The sequence below is a fragment of the Rhinolophus sinicus genome, linkage group LG10 (genome assembly GCF_036562045.2).
Source record: "Rhinolophus sinicus isolate RSC01 linkage group LG10, ASM3656204v1, whole genome shotgun sequence".
NCBI lineage: Eukaryota > Metazoa > Chordata > Mammalia > Chiroptera > Rhinolophidae > Rhinolophus > Rhinolophus sinicus.
In genome coordinates this window covers 102004809-102021245 of record NC_133759.1, presented here as the reverse complement: position 1 = coordinate 102021245, position 16437 = coordinate 102004809, and the positions used below count along the sequence as shown (strand labels likewise).

The 16437-nt window shown below is 47.5% G+C and overlaps 1 protein-coding gene across 11 annotated transcripts in view; it reads right to left on the bottom strand.

Annotated features, from left to right (window-relative positions):
• The window catches only part of TENM2 (teneurin transmembrane protein 2), a 1556107-nt gene that overhangs the window by 71709 nt on the left and 1467961 nt on the right, over positions 1–16437 (bottom strand). The window lies entirely within an intron of this gene.

The window sequence follows — 16437 nt, the reverse complement described above, 5'->3', positions numbered from 1 at the left end:
GGCTGAAAGCAACTCATTTAAAATGTTGACAAAATGGTTATTCCGAGTAGTAGATTAGGGTTTCTCTTCCTGTATTTTTCTTTTCTGGAATTTCTACTTTTGCTATTATGAGCAACTATTATCTGAATGGTTGGAAGTGAAAACAAACACTTTGCTTCTAAACAGCACAGCCCAAAAACTTACTGGTAGCCAGTTCTCCGTGGCCTGTGCTAAGGGGTGCACAAGTAGTCAAAATGCATGGGATCCCTCAACTCGCTCTGTAATGGAGGAAAGCATTCCATCCCCGCTCCCTCTGATGCAGGGAGGGTACTGCTGACCAGTGGGAGAACCAGGTGTGGCGAGTTTTACATTTTCCGGGAAATGTGGAGACATGGCTTTGGCTTGAGCACCCTGAAATTCAGCCATGAGTCCACCCACGTGCTTCTGGTGCTACTTGGCCGTATATCTGCAGGACTTTGAACATCGTACTTTACTTCCCTAGATTCCTGACCTTCCATCCCTTTCCTGGGCTGATTCCTACTTGCTCATCTACAATTCAACAAATGTTTGAATGCCATCCATGTTTTGGAAATAAAACAGGGAACAAAGAACAAAGAACGATGGTGTCTGTCCATAAGGAGCTGACAATAGAGTGGGGGAAACAGATATGACTTATCCTTTCACATCCAGGCTGGTGTGGCCTCCTCCTCCAGGAAGCATTCCTGATGATACCCCTGGCTAGGTAAGGTATTCCTGTTCGGTGTATCCCTGAATCAGAGATTCTCAGACAATAGGTCTGCATCAAAATCCTGTGAGAATCAAGGGCCTAGCCCAGACCTTCTCAGCCAGCGCCTCCGGGAGCAGGTCCTGGAATCCGCATTTTAAACATGATTTTCAGGTAATTGTAATGCATCATAAATTTGAGAAACAGTTGTTAATGCCAACTTCCTTGTTTTAGAATTAATTATCTCTGTATGATTTCTTCCTGTTTGGAAAATGAGCTCTTTGAAGAGCAGCACAGTGTCTTAATTGCTTCTATATCCATGCCTCACTTAGGGCCAACCACAGATTTGGGTACTCAATACATGTTTGTTGAATGACTAAATGACTGTTCCCCATTCCTCACCTGTCTGTTAGGGCTGAGGATGGGCATACTTAGGGCAGTGTATGCTCCTTGGACCTCCCCATTAGAATGGATTAGTTAGCCAACCCTTATTCACTCTGCTGGGAATTGACTGAACGCACGGTGGAGAAGTTTGGAGACTAACTAGCTTGTACCTCCTGGATTTGATAGCAAGGCATTTTTGAGCCATAATTAGCATTATAGAAACAGGCACTCAAACCCTGGGCTGCGACTTGACAAACACTTGTAGTGGAATGCTGAATCAGAGGCCTGGCTGTGTGCTTTAAATTTACTACAGTGTAATTTTTTGGCATTCCACTTCTCGTTTGGGTCTGCTAATGAAATTGAAATATGTAATTTCACCAAAGTTCCACTGTAATTTAGCAATTAATGTACAATTATTTTAATGCGTTACTTTCTTTTTTAGCAAACAAACAAATTAGGAGGTTGCGTGTTTTGCCTGCCTTTAAATTACTAAAACTAGCCTCTCATTTTCCACATGGGCAAATGTTGCTTGTGCACCTCATAACACATTTAGCTTTACAAAATTTCCTAGAAATGCAGACGCAGGAGGGTGAGCAGGCACACATGCTTTAAATTTAGACTTTCCGAGTCGAGGCTCCAAACACCTCTGCCTGGTATGTCGGCTCAACTGGGTACCCCCAAGAGCGCAGCAAATCTCAGATCTGAGAAATGGCTCAGTAGAATTTTATCAGCAGCAGGATGGTGCTGAAGCATGGTTCCAGGTCCACGTTCTGATTGGCCGGTGGGTCCCAGGTCCCTCGGCAGAATAAGAAAAAGAAAAGAAAACATAGTATTCTGCCTTTAACATCGCCTGCCAAGGATAGCCTTCACTAGGCAGACGGAATCTAGCACGAATGCTTGCGTGGAATTTAAAAATGTCCCGCTGAGAAATGTTGGCAGTGCTTCATTCAGCGGCTGCAGGAACATCTCAGGTGAGCAGAAACCCACTGTAATTAGCGCTCTAGATTTCTTTAAGGCTGCCGGCCTCTTCCCGTTAGGAGTCTCATCCATCTCTCGTGGCCTTTCCTCCCGAAGCTGGAAATATGCCCCTCCCTTCCCCAACCCATTTACCACCCACTCCATATCACCAGCTTGAGGACCTCAGCGGGCTCAAATAATAAGTTAAGACAGTTTTCCTATTAAGCACTGAACATTTCCCTCCCTCTAGTCTGCCACTTGTTCTGGCCTTGTGAGTGTTTCAAAAGTGTGGACCTAAAATTTCCCCACTGTTTTGTTGATTCTGGGCTTTTGATTCAAGGGCCTGTCTGGCAGGAGATGTCCTATAAACACATCAGCAACAGCAGATGGCAAACGCCAGAAAAAAGAGAAAAAAATAAGCATACAAATGATTTCCTCCTACGTATTCACATCTACCTGTTCCAGAGATGGCACATTTGGGGTCCTATCCGTTATTAAGCGTGAGCATACGCGATGCCTATAATGACCTCATCATGTTGCGTGATTATGGGCTGCGGCAGCTGAACACTTCCAGACGATACTTTAAATTGGCACTCCTGTCTCCCCATGGCCTGTCAGTCATGAGAATCGCATCTTTATGCCAGCAAGCCCCTCGCATGGAGTCTGACACGCAATCTTCAGTAAATTACCCTGTCACTGACAATCTTGCTGTTATCTTGCAAACAATCAAGTCGGCACTCAAACTGTATGGAATTGCCAGTTCAGGACCCGAGAGGCTGCCGATGTCTCCATTCCACAGAGCACGAAAGTGTCACAGTCCTCTTATGACACTGCACAATTTCTTTCTTTGTTTATCTGCCTACTTATGTGTTTGTCGGGTTGGTTTCCCCCATGCTAGGGTGGGGGAAAGGGTGGTGAGAGAGGTTTGCTGAGTCCTCCAAAAGGGCCGGTTCTGACTCAGCAGTTATAGGAAAGTGACCCAGGCCTTCGTGACCAGCCCACCGCGGTGGTGTCCTGTACCTGCCTGACATGTCCTGCTTTACATCACTCTGTGTGACGTGGCCATGAAGAATCATCTCAGTACTTTCTGTCAGAACACAGGCGAATCTGGCTATCTGCCACACGCAGATGTCGTGCGCTAATTGTAATGGCCATTTTAGAGAAATATGGCCGTGGAGAAACTTTCTGGGAACTGTACAGAAGACATCCTTTATATTTCTTTTGATACAGAAAATCAAAGAGAATCTTCCTTAATAGTTCTGGCCTGTGAAGCAGAAACCAGGTTCATACTAAATTGAATCTTTTGCATTCAAATTCCCGAGGCAAAAAGCCAAAAAAAGTCTCATAACATCAGAAGTCAGAGCCTGGCCTGTGGAATCAGATGAATTTGGGTTTGAAGCTCGAGTCGCTAGCTGTGTGAGCTTAAAAAGGTAGCCAGTCTTGCTGAACCTCAATTTGTTTGCCTTTAAAACTGAGCTGTAATAGTGCATATATCGTAGCGTTAAGTGATGGAGAATAAATAAACGGATGTGTAGATTATCAGCCTGGCATATAGTATGTGTGCAATGAAATGTAGGTATTACTATCAGAAACTCCCTGAAATTTTCAGCTTTTCCAGTTTATAAAAACGGGACATGAAAATACATGAAATTAATATCCCCTTATTAGAGACATTCACTGTTATGTGCTATGTAGTAGGTTGAATCTTGGCAAGAACGCTGTGTTTCCAGATAGTGATCATAACAATTGATATTAATAATAAGTGCTATAGATTGAACAGCATTTACAGTACATATATTCTTAGTTTAAATTCTCATGGCAACCCTACAAATCAGAATACTGTAACCCTTACTTAAGCTGCAGACTCTGGTTTAGGGTATCTGCGTTTGAAGCTCAGAACAGATACTGTCTATGTGCTGACTTTGGACACTGAAGTGCTGCGTGCCTCAGTTTCCTCATGTACAAAACGAAGATGATGATGTTAGAAAGTGTTGTTGGGAGGATTAAGACACTTATATACGTACAGCGCTTGGAATAGTGCCTGGTACATGAGTACTCCGTAAACTGTGTATTACCCCCGTTATGACATCACGCATCCAATAGAAAGTTGGAAACTGCTGCTCAAAGAAGCTACGTAAGTTTTCCAAATGGCTAAGAAGCAGCTTTGGATAAAAAATAGGAAAAGGCAACCAATGAAATCATCACCCTTTGTCTTCTTCATTGTCAGAAGGAGGAGACATGAGCGTCCCAAAGAAAGTCTAAAGACAGGACAGTGGACCCCCATCAATAGGGGAAAGTATGGGTGGCCATGAGATTACTCACTTCTGTCGACTCCTATAGCTGGGAAAGAATAGGGCTGGTTGAAATGAGCATCTGAAAAGGAATCAACATGAGAAACAAGATGCCTGGGCATCCATTCTCTGCGATCAGTGCAGGCTGCTGAGGCCCATACTATTTACCCTGGAGAGTCAACCCCCACTCAGCTGTTTACCATTGGCACAAGGTGGCACTTACCTTCTGGGCTGGCTGCACGTTTGTGTCAGCTGTTTCTAGCCCCTCCTAGCTTGTTCTGCTGGGTTTTTAAGGGAGCTCCTAAACAGTCAAGAGATTTAACCTCAGCACCTTAACTGAACACTTATTAGTAAAGCTTGGGGAGAGGAGGCCACCGGTCAATGGGGAGGCTACAGAGGACACAGTAAACATCTGGATACTTCAAAGTTGGCTGAGATACGCACCTCTTTTCTGCCGGGGAAGGCTGCCTGAGTCACTGCATTGCTCTCCTAAGGAAGGAAGGGCTCTAGGAACGTGAGGGTGTATATTTCATTTATGTTCCTCTTTGATCTTTGTAAACGGTGCAGCTTATGGAGAATCCGGATGGAAGGATTTTGTTCAATTTTCGTGCCTTTTGTTCCCTGTAGCTTGGTATGCAAGTGACTCTGTCTTCAACCTGCACGAACTCTCTGGCTTTCTTGGGTATTAAAGGCTTCAGAGAGACATCTAAATTTACTTTTCTCAGTTTCATTTTGTGACAGGGTGGCACAAATCGATGCCAACAATTCAATTTAGGTGCCACAGATAGCTCTGCTTGTGTCTGCATGCAGTACCTGGTCGGGAACTGGTCAGTGGCTCAGATTTTAAAAATGAGCCCCATTCTTTCCAAACCATGGTTTGATGACAGGTATCACCAACCATCAAATCTACCTTCCCTACTCATTGGGCCAGAGTGAATTGGTTAAAACGTGAGCTTTGAAGAGTATGTACTGCTCCATTTATAGGATGTTCAAGATCAGGCAAAGTTAATCATGGTAGAAAGTTAGAAACTGTAGGTACCTTTAAGGGAGGTATTGGCTGGGAAAAAAATTAGGGGAATTTTCTGGGAGCTGGGAATGTTCTAGATCTTTATCTATTCACCTGGATATATATATATATATATTCATCAAGCTGTGTATTGAACATTACTCACTTTATGTACTTGCTAACTGACTTTAGGCAAGATACCAACCTCTCTGTGCTCTGTCTTCTTTGTTTACAAAGTGGGCATGATGATGGTGATAATGATGGTGATGATGGTGATGATGGTGGTGATGATGGTGGTGATGGTGATGGTGGTGATGGTGATGACGACCCCTCACAAGAGCATTGGAGGATTAACTAAGATAATCCACATAAGGTATTTAGAACCGTTGTGAGCACCTAGCAGCCTATTAAATGCCTCTGAATTGTTTCTATATCTTTCCTGCTTTTTGGCATCATATAGGTTTGTTTAGCACACAGAGTGAGGTACTTGCCAATTTCTCATTTCCCCAAGTAAAAGACAGGGAATTCAGGTGGTGAGCCCAATTAATACTAGAGCCATTTTTGAGATCAGTTAATGACAGAGGAGGTGGACAATTAATGAAGCAGTGGAGAGAAGGGAGGTGGCAACAAGTTGGGACAAGAAGGAAGAAACCTGGTGATGGAAATGAAGAAGGAGCAGTGGGGGCTGGAGGGCACTTTTCACTCTGTCACTGCCGAAGACCAAAGGCTCCTGAATTTTAGCCAGAGGGCTCTTGGGTAAAAAGAAATATGGCAACCATAGGATTCATTTTGCCTTGGGAGTTACTTCGTTTTAAGATGAGCTCTTGTGGGACCATGCTTAACTTGCGTGGGGTATCTGGCAAATATTCTTTGTCCAGGCTCCTGCCTATAGAAACAATTTGAGTTGCTCAAATGAGTATATCAACATCATTCTGTCAGCCTGATTTCACATGATTTTGCACAAGAAACACTACACTCCTCCAGCCAGCAGAAGCAATCTACCCACCAACCTGCCCTCTGGAATTGAGGTTGGGCATTGGGCCTTGAGGTATCTCCTAGATGCAGATCTCCAAACATCTCAGGGCATCTGGTCAACCCCACATGCCTGGGGGTGGTAGTGAGGGATGGTAGAGGGTCAGAGAGCACCCCGAAAGGGGACCAGAGCTCATGTGGGTCTTAGTCTGATCTGGGGTGCTCCTCCTAAGCAGCATTGCTGACTCTGGCTGGTGTCTGTCATTGGAGAAGCATATAGAAAATTTCAAGGAGGACCTTACAAAGCTCAGGGAGCCACTTGCTTAGGGTAGCACTGGGCTCTTGGCCCAGTTAGACAAATAGCAAAAGAATACAAGCTTTAGAGTCAGAATGGTCTGGTTTAAAACTGTTTTATCATTCATTGGCTATGTAATGTCACCGTGGCAAGTGACTGACGTCCTGTGACCCATACAGTTTTCCCAGCTACAGAATGGACTTAATTGCACCTACTTCACCAATGATCATGGGGATGCTATAAGATGGTGCGTATGAAATGAGATGATGAAGGCATTGCACTCACACAGAGGAACAGCTCAACAAACAGAGGCTATTCTAAATATTTCCTGCTCGCCACCAGGCAAGGGCACTGTTCCATTTGCATTTTACCCAATGCCTGCTGACAAGTTGGAAGTGAGGGATAATTGAAAGTACTCTGGCTTGATGTAACTAAGAAGTGAAAGGAATGGGCAAGGCTGACTTGATTTAACTTGGCAATACGAGATTAGTTCTTCATTGCCTCTGTTAGGTCTCCTGCATTGCCAACATTTTAGAGCAATAGATTGGCTGACAGGGTGCTCATTTGGAAAGTTTCACCTGCCATTAATACCCTGGCGGCCTGATGGACCGTCGTTCCACAGGCATCTCCCCCTAACTCTGCCCACAGAGCAACTGCCATTCTTAAATATTGCGAGAAGTGAAATTGTATCTGCACTCCTTCTGCAAGACCTGTTGGAAGTTTTCCTCTTGCTTTTTGCCAACTCGCGTTGTCAGTCTCTGAGTTCCAAGGCCAGAGATCCTTGCCCCAAAGCATCTTCTGGCTTTTCTTGTGACTTAGCAATGGGAGATCAATCATGTCTGACCAGAGATCTGGCAGAGTGGAAGCCCCATTGAGAGCTGCTTTGCTGGCTTTCCTAGTCTTCAGGATGGATGTGGGAAAGCAAGCAAAGGCTGATGAGGAAAACCCAGGCACTGTTACCGAAGGCAGGGGTATGATCTAGGTAAGACCTCTCTTCAATACTATGACTCTGGCTGCACTTTGAAGCCACTAGGGTATCTGGTCGACCCCATGTGTATGGATGGGGGTAGGGGTGAGGAATGGTAGACGTTTTATGACAATGAGCTTGCAGTGTGTGTTCAGTGTTTTTTTAAGAATGGTTTTTCACCGAAAACCCCTAACAAACAAAACAAAAACAAACAACTGCAACAAAAACCGTTTAAACCAAGGCTTCTCAAATTCTAACCAGCACCATCAGAATCACTGGGGACCTCGTTAAAAGGTAGATTCTAATTCTGTGGTGGTAGGGTGGGGCTGCAGAGCCTGCATTTTTTACAAGCTCTCAGGTGATGCCGACGCTGCTGGTCCAAGCACTGCAGCTCCAGACGTCAGACACTACACCAGTGCTGGTCCAGCTGTGCCCCCTGACCTGCTCTGGAATCACCTCAGTGATGTTAAAATGCTGATTCCTGCTGTCACCCTGACCTACTGAGTGCCTGACAGTAGAAACTGGGAATCTGCATTTTAAAGAAGACTCTCAAATGATTCTTTTGCTCACTAAACCTCCTGATCCCCTGTTCTGAACGATTAAAAACACCCTTCAAATGTCCACAGCAGCACATACGACCCTGAGGAATTAAAGCAGCTTTCCAAATGCGTCTTCTGGGGAAGGTGAACAGAGGTTCCCTGAAACATAGAAGTGGAGGCAGGACAGGAAGACCTGTGGTCAAATACAATTTGGGAGACGTTGGGGAAAAAAAGTTAAACTGGTCTTTTTACAGCAGGACTTGTCAGAGCCTTTGAGGTGTGAATATGCATTGTGAATCTAATGCTGCAAAGGAGCAGGCAACATTTCCTGATGATGGACCCCTTTTGGCTCAGAACATCTTCTTGCAATAGTCCAGTGCCATATAGGTTGGGAAGTACTTCATGAGAACATAGGACTCTACGTGTGGGGGCTCTATCCTTGGAAGGACCAGGCGAACCTTCACCTACTCAATAGTCACAAATGGCGGTGCCATGCTTAATTGACCTGCTCCTAAAATGCTGGCTTTCTGGTGATCAGGCCCAACACAAACCACATCATCACTACTAGCACATCAGCTCAGAGCCCGTGTCCTTGGGCTCCCAGTGCCTCCCAAAGTCAGGGCACTTCAGCATAGGGCCCCTGCACTAGGTGACGGCATCCTGGGAGTTAGGGATGGTGAAGCATTCACGACAACCATGTCTATTGAGAGCTAATCGCTGGCACTTATGAAAAGCTTACTGGGGGCCTAGTACCATCTAAGCGCTTTACAGGCATCTCCTCATTAAGTCACCACCAGAATGGCAGGCATGTCAGCACCTTCGTTTACAGAGGAGGAGTAGGAGGGAGATTACATAAGTCCCCAAAACCAGGCAGCTTGTCTGTGATGGGGCTGGGTCCTGAATCCTGCCATGTGAGGTCTGCCACTGTTAGACATTTGAATGGCTCCACCCAGGGGCCATCGTGCCTGAGCCACACTCTTTTATCTAAGGCAGGACGATGCCACACAGAAGAGGAACAAGTTAAATACACGTTGAAGGGCGATTTCTTTTTTTGGAAAATGGGGATTCATAACGTTTTAGCTGGCCCTCTGCCCCAGCTTCTAACTTCACCCAGCTTACACTTCTGACTGGTGGGTCACTAGAGCGCTGCCCCTCTACCAGCCACTTGAGTTCCTCTGTGCGTTCACAGCCTGTGCCTTGCATCCTTACCCAGTGGTGCTCACAAGAACCCTTTAGGGTGGGTGCCATGATTTCCATTTTGTAGAGGAAGAAACCAAGACTCAGAGAGGGTAAGGGCCTTGCTCACAATCGCACAGCTAGTAGATGGATGAGTGATTCACCCCTAGGCTGTCCACCTCCAATGCCTACCTCTTGGCTTCTACCCTCCTTTCTTAAGAGGAGGCTGGGCGTAATCACAGGAGGATTTAAGGGAAGAAATGCCGAGGCTTCAAAAAACAGCTTCATTTTCAGGTTGTTGTTCTTTTTCTCTGTCTCTGGCTCTCTCTCTCCCATCTTCCCCCTCTCCATCCCTCTGCCTTTCTTCAACCCAGACAGAATCTCTAGGAATGATGATTTCACCTGATCCGATTTTCGCACCCTGGGAATTCCCTGACAGGCCTCTGTGGTACCGTCTCACCCTTGTTAGCCTAGGGCCACGTTTTTGTACCTGAGGGATTTCTATCCTGGCTGCTGCTGTCTCTCCCCTTTTCTGTTACAAAGCCCAGCGACAACAGAGAGCAGGGGCTGCCGATCTCAGCCACTGAGTTCCCCAAATGCTCACCCTCTGCTCGCAGTTTCTGGCCTCTTGCAGTCTGGTCTACTCCTCGCCCTACCCCCATCAACCTCCGTTTCAAGGAGCCCACTGACAGGTCAGACAGAAGCAAGTATGGCCAGTGACGGCCAGCCTGGCAGGGGGTGGCGGCCTGGTGGGGTGCCAGACAGTGACCTGCTGGGCCCCTCAGAAAGAAAAAGGACTGTCACCACCAACACCTCTCTGGGCAACAAACTGGAACGTAACTTTCTGCCTGAGGAGAGACACTATCTAGGGGGAGGTGGGAGGGCTGGCTCCGGAGCTGAGAGAATTAGCAGGGGGCATGGTGCCTCTCTTCCTGCTGCATAAGGAAATGCCCCAGACTGTCAACTGGAGGGAAGGGACCAGACTCAGCTATCATACTAGCCTCCTGCTGAATTAGGGAAACCTGAAGTACTAATTCCTAAACGTGGCTTTGCCATGCTGCAGGCACTGCCCTTCTCACCCAATCTTCGCATATACTAGGAGCCAGTATTGTACTGCCAATATGGTCCCAGGGTCTGGAGGTCAGTGACACACTAGCTGTGTGGCCTTGGGCTAGTTACTCTACCTCTCTGAGCCTCAGTTTCCTCATCAGCAAAATGGAAATAAGAATCATACCAGCTTAATAGGACTGTTACTAAAGATTAAATAAACCTCATGCAAGAGCATTTAGCCTATGGCAACCACTTGTTTACTCTGGTCTTATAGATGGAGAGACCCAGTCCTAGCCAAGTAATTACGTTACTTGACAAGGTTGGGAAGCTGCTAGCGAACTTGCCCCACCACTCCATGCCTCGCCGCACAAGCCGTGGTTTGAGGACTAAGGATTCACTCAACAGTGCTCCTCACCAGCCCCTCTCTTTCCTCTCATCTTAGAGGACGACTGCGAGCTGCATACCTAGTGCCGTCAGCCCACAGCTCATAACAGAGATGAAGAGCAGCGTAACCGCGTGTTCTCGTCTTACCGAAAAGAAGTGATGTCTCTGACATTTGGATTTTCTTTGCGTTAATTAAATGATGTCAGTGGTAGAGAGTGACTTGGGTGTCGCTGTCTGTTTTTGTGTGTGTGCGTTTTTTAAAGTTTAAAATGAAATTTATTCATCCTAAGATCATCTAGTGAGTAAAAGACAACGGCTTTCTAGCCTCAATACGTCTCATTAAAGCTTTCACTCTCATTCAGTTCATTTACTAACGCGTTGACCAAGACAGACAGGGACCCTGTGGTTATGGGCCTAGAATTTAGAGGGGAAGCAGAGAATTAAAAAATAAATGTATAACAGACTTTGAGAGAGTGATAGAGTTTGGAAGGAAAGGAAAGCAACAGGCTGGAGAAGGGTGGAGGAGGGGGTTTGCTGCTTAAGACGGGGAGCCAGGCATGGCGTCTCTGAAGAAGTGATGTTTGGGAAGAAACCTAAATGAGATGAGGAAACAAGTCATGGAAACATCTAGGGGAAGAGCAGTCTGGGCAGAGGGAACAGCAGGTGCAAACGCCCTGGGCGGGAATGTGTTTTGTTGAGTTTATAGGAACAATAAGATGGATGTCGGGCCAAATGAGGGAGAAGAATTGAGGGAGGAAGTGAGATCCGAGTGGAAGCAGGGACCCACTTATGCAGAGCCAAGGAAGCCATTGTGGTCCCCTGGATGCCATTCTTTGGGAGGTGAGATGTCCTGGAAGGTTTGAACAGGGACGGGATATGCTCTGACTTTTAAAAGGATTCTTCTGATTGCTCTGTGTGGCATAGACCAGAAGCTGGAAGGACAATCGTCCACCCCAGGAAGGTGGCATGCTCTGGGTGGAGATGAAAAGACATTAAGAAACCATCACCTTCGTGATGAGGAATAGAAAATGGAGGGGCCAGACAAGGGTGCACCCACACTTCTTTGTGGCAACATGCGTAGCCCAAGTCGGCATGTGAAAGCACCAGGAAGGGTCACCCCTCAGACCACGTGACAGTCCGAAAGTGGTGGCACTGGTGCTGTGTATCCCAGGGCCAAGACTGCGTGACAGGTGCCAGTGGGATGGACTATTCTCCCGAGATCTGCTCCCCCCGTGCCATGTGCTCTATGAGCGAGCGATCGAGGATGGCAGAAAAAGGAGTGGGAAGAGCTTGCTCCCGTGACTGTGGTGTCCCTTTCCCCATCTGCCTTGTCCCTGGAGTCCCCTCTCCCTTCCTGACCCCAGCCCAGCAGCTTTGCACTCTCAGGAAAACCTGGCATACAACCACTTTCAGAGTGAGCATGCCATTTAGAATTAGGAGAACAGAGTGTCCAAGCCAGTGCCTCATGGCTGACTTTCAGCAAGCTGCTCCCTACCTCCTCACTGCTTAAATGGAATCCTCTCTTGTTAAAGGTAAACCAACTGAGTCAGAGCTTTTTGTAACTCTATGCAGGCCAGACAGAATCTGTCATTGCCCACGCAGCTTGGGGGCCCCTGGTTTGTGTCAGAGCCGGTGGGTGTGGGATGGAGAGGGGTGTGTTAGAACAGGGACTAAAAGATGAATTTCTCATTTGGAAATGTTATGACGGTACGATATTTACCTGATATGGCGAGCTTCTGATTGGTGAGCTTCTGATTGGGGGCAGTGTGTGTTTTTAGAGTCTGAAGTCACAGGGAGCTACTAATACTTAGAGCTGTCATTTAAATCAAGTGGCATTAAGGCACTTGCTATGAACTTTCTAGTCAAATCTCATAACAGGCCTATGAGGCTGGCATGGCTGTTCCTGGTTTACAGATGATGGAACAGAGGCTTGGGGAGGTTAGGTTCTTTGATCGAGGAAGAACCGGAGCCAGAATTTACACAAGTCTGCCTGACCCCAAAGCCCGAGGAGCCCAGCAATAAAGGGCACAGCATCCAGTGCTGTCCTAAGGGGCAATGGGAGAAGCAGCGAATGTCACCAAGGGTGAGAGACCGAGACCAGCTACCACCGACCCTCTCCCAGCGTGCTCTTCCCCAGCCGCCATTTGTTCCAACACCCTTGAAAGGGAGGAAGATCCTGCGAGGTTGGAGCCCTGAGCGCCCCGTTCCACAGCTACACCGCTGTAGCAGTGATTTCAGTGACCCAGTGATGTCCCCAGAGTCCACACACCAGTCAAGCTGCCACTGCCTCAGGAGACAGAGCCGTCTCTCTCCATCAGGCAGCCCGGGGCTGCCATGCTTAGAGACATCACTCTCTGCCAGCACTTGAGCTCCCCTAAAAATGACACGGACTGTGTCACGTCAGTGGTTCTCACAGTGTCGCATCATCGGGGCACTTGTTACAAACACACACCCTCGGGCCCCACAGCAGATCTGCTGAATCAGAAGCTCGGGGCGGGGGGCCCAGCACTCTGTGCTAAATTACCCTTTCCCAGCAATTCTGATGCCCACTGACCCATGAGAACCCTGTTGCTAAGCGTTCGGCATGTATTAACTCATCTAAGCCTCACCGCATCCTACGAGGTAGGAACCATTATTAGCCCCACTTTACAGAGACCAAAACTGAGGCTCCGAGGGATACAGAGACTTGCTTATGCTCATCCTGTGAATCGGGGAGAGCCAGGATGTGCACCCCGAGCTCCCTGACCCCAAAGCCCCTTCCCCACCCTGTCAGGCTCCCTCTTCCCCCCATGGTGAGAGAATGCCTGCGTGCAGCAGAGGAGACATAAACAAAGGTCACTCGTTCTTCCGTGTTGTGAGCGTGTATGTTTAGGAATAATTCCAGCAGCTACGCCAGCATTCTGTCTGAGGGAAGAGGTGTGGTTGCGATTTCGGAGCCCAGGTGGCTAATGAGGAAGGCAAAGCAAATCCTTGAGGTCCAGTGCACCCTGCCCAGCACGGCACACGAGCCCTGTTTGTCTAGACCCCTTCCCCAGCCTAGCGACATCAACCTTCTCAGAGGTCCCCAATGATGCACTGCTGTCTCTTGCCTCTGCTCCTTTGTCATTTGGTTTGCCCACAGTGCCCTTCCCTCTTTCCTTACCTAATTCCTCTGTAGCTTTATCTGACTGCAAACCTCGCTGCCCCTCCTCTGGGCTGCCATAGCCCCTGGGCCTTACTTCTGCCACGGACCCTTAGTACACAGCTGTGTACCAGCTGGTTCCATGTGTGTTTCACGCACCACCAGACTGTGGCTTGTTTGTGGGCAGAGTCTGGATCTCATTCATTCATGCAGAGAGAGGCTCTGGTATGTATTTGCTGAACAAATAAATGATTTTTCTTGGTGTGTGTGGGGGGGTGGTTCTGTCCAAGAGTGAGGCTGGTTTGGGAGGAGGTATTTGCTGTCATCACCATCACGGACCAGAGGGCCGAGTAGGGCCTGGACCAGGTGAGGTGAGTGAGGCTCACCTAGGTGCCAGCTTAAAAAAGGTGCTCACTCTCAGGTGTAGAGGTACCTCAGCTCATCCCTGTGCAGGTCCTGAGTCTGAGATAGATCAACTCACACCAGTAGTGCCAGGCACCCATCCTCCGGAGAGTGACTGGGTCCCTTTGGGAACAACATGACATGGAGGAAAGAACACTGGGTTTAAAGCCTGGAAACCGACCTCTGGCCTGATCTGCTATGCTCTATTTGGCCCAGAAGAAGTCACTTTCCCTCTCTGGGCTTCATAGCTGCTGGGGACTCTATATTTTGGCCTTTCAGCCTCTGACATCCTGACTCCATGATCCCATGCATGGAAGAGGTAGTGTCCCTGAGTGTCTGTAAGTATAGAGCTCCAGAAAGAGGGCTGGGCAGATCAACGAGGACATACCTGGAGGAATGGAAAAGGGAGGGAATTCCTTTGGAAAGGTGCAGTCTTTGCTGTGAGTGGGAGAGAAACAAGCACAGGACACAGAGCTTTGGGTTTTTTTGGAGTCACATTTGGCCACATAGTGCTGGCCATTCTCCAATCCCCAGAGCTCCTGGTGGAGAAAACAGAAAGTCAAAGCAAAGAGCACACGCCTCGGGCAGCTTCTCTTGCTGTGGAGCTGCTCGGCAATTTAAAGTCCAGCTGCTCGACTCCCCCCTGCTCACCCCCTGCCTTCTAGGGCATAACGCACTTTGTGGCAAGAAAGCATTCCAAAGCCCAAACTGGGGAAAAGCTAACGCCAATGCTCTTTTCCAGAATGCTGCAGAATCTGTGCTTCTGAGGGGCTGAGGGTGTGAACACGCCCAGTCTGCCCTGCTCTGACCCCGGGCTCCACATTCAGGTGCTGTGAACGGCCCACAAAGGAGGGCTCTTGGCCTGTGCTCTGACTCCTGACGCGGCTCCACTTCAGCTGCGGGACCTAAGTAAGTCCCTTTACCTCTCCGGCCCTTTGTTTCTGCTTCTATGGAAAAGATAAAAGAGGCTCTTGGGGCTCTTGGGGGCTATTGTCATGATTTATTTGGGCAATGTGGGTAAAGGCCTGGCCCTGGTCAGTGCTTCATGCATCTGGCCTTAGGCATCAGGTCCTCTGTCACGTCAGCGGACACACCCTGTTCCGGGACCATCCAGACCCTTCCTGTGTGTTCCTGGGAGATGCCCCAGGTTTCTCAACCTTGGCATTACTGACATTTTGGGTTGGCTCATTCTTTGTTGTGGGGGTCGTCCTGTGCCTGTAGGATAAGAGTATTTAGCGGCGTCCTAGGCCTCTGCCCACAACATGCCAACAGCTCCTCTGCCCATCCTCCATAGTGACACATGAAATATCTCCCCGACATTGCCAATGCCCTGGAGAGCAAAACTGCACCTGGACTGAGGGGGATGGGGTATTGTGGAGGCAACAGCTAATCATGTCACCAGGCCATCGAGACTTTATTCAAATGCTTGTCACAGAAACCAAGAGGGTACTTGTTGCAATCTAGGCAGTTTCTCTGGCCAAGACAAAATATAGTCGTGATAGAAATGTTACGTCTTGGCCACCAGTTAAGGATCTGTGTTTTGATCCTTTCGTTTCCTAAAATAAGTACATAGTGATTTAAATTATTAACATTTTTGTAGATTATTCATTTTAATCACAATTTGATGATGAATATTTGATTTGTCATCTAATCAGGGAAAAATATAATCCCTTAAGAGACACTTAATAACCATTTAAACTACTAAAGACTTGATTAGAAAACACTGAAGGTGTTATGCGAGGTAAACTCATGAACTTGAAATACTTTTTACTTTTCAAAAAACAAATCCCACGGTCCAATTTACCGGGCAAAGGTTTGCAATGGGAAAGTCTACGCAGTGATTTTTCTCCTGAGGTTTCTTTGCAACAATACCAATTCTGAACTTGTGTGAAGCTTCTTCAGCAGCCGCTTCCAAATTGTGTTAGTGTTTTAGAAGAAATGAAAGGCTGGCTTTAACGTAGAAAAGCGGTGTATCACAGTGGTCAGCTGAAAGGCCTATTTTGAACATTACCTTCTTGAGCCTATGTATCGTCACCTGTGAAGTGGAAAACCTATGACGAGATAGTCTCACAGAACTTGTATGTCTGGGATGAAGAAACAGACAATATACAAGAAAGATACAGATGGGGCAATTTAGGAGTGCGACATTGCTGTGATGGGAGGGGGAGAGGGGGAGGTGGACTTTATAGG